Below are 684 nucleotides of genomic sequence, written 5' to 3' on the forward strand. Positions count from 1 at the left end.
TTTGAACCGGATCCTCTTGAGGTTTCCCTTGATTTGGAATTTGATTGAAGAAACCTTGAGGGGTAGTGGTTTGTCCATTCCTCCAACTGAAGTTTGGATGATTTCTCCAACTAGGATTGTATGTATTGGAGGTAGGTTCATTGAAAGGTCTTTGGTAATTGTTCACGGCATTAGATTACTCATTCAATACCTCTTGAAAGGCAGGTATTGTTGGACAATTTTCAGTTACATGAATGTTGCAAGCACAAATACCACAAACAATTTCCTTATCCTTATCCTTCTTTAGTTCCATGGCCTCGAATTTTCTTATGAGATTAGCCACTTTAGCATTGATATCATCATCCTCTTTTAGAAGGTATAATCCACCCCTTTCCTTTGATTGAGTGGGCTTAGAAGTGGTGCTTGATTTTGGGGAGGTGTTCCATGATTGTGTGTTTCTAGCAAGTCTGTCCAAGTAGTCCCACACGTCATTGACATTTTTATTCATGAATTCCCCATTGCACATTGTCTCGACCAATTGGCACATGGAAGATGTCAGACCATCATAAAAAAAAAGTGTGTAATGCACCACATTTCAAATCCATGTTATGGGCATGAACTGATAAGATCCTTGAACCGCTCCCAACATTAGAAGAAGGTTTCATCCTCCTTTTGGGCAAAGTTCATGATTGACTTTCTAAGGGT

The 684-nt window shown here is 39.5% G+C and overlaps 1 non-coding gene across 1 annotated transcript; it reads left to right on the top strand.

Moving 5' to 3' along the window:
- The first annotated feature begins 577 nt into the window (after positions 1-577).
- On the top strand, positions 578-684 carry LOC131235922 (small nucleolar RNA R71). Its single transcript, XR_009166435.1, has one exon. It is a non-coding gene; the product is annotated as a small nucleolar RNA R71 (small nucleolar RNA).

The sequence above is a fragment of the Magnolia sinica genome, chromosome 19 (genome assembly GCF_029962835.1).
Source record: "Magnolia sinica isolate HGM2019 chromosome 19, MsV1, whole genome shotgun sequence".
In the NCBI taxonomy this organism is placed as follows: domain Eukaryota; kingdom Viridiplantae; phylum Streptophyta; class Magnoliopsida; order Magnoliales; family Magnoliaceae; genus Magnolia; species Magnolia sinica.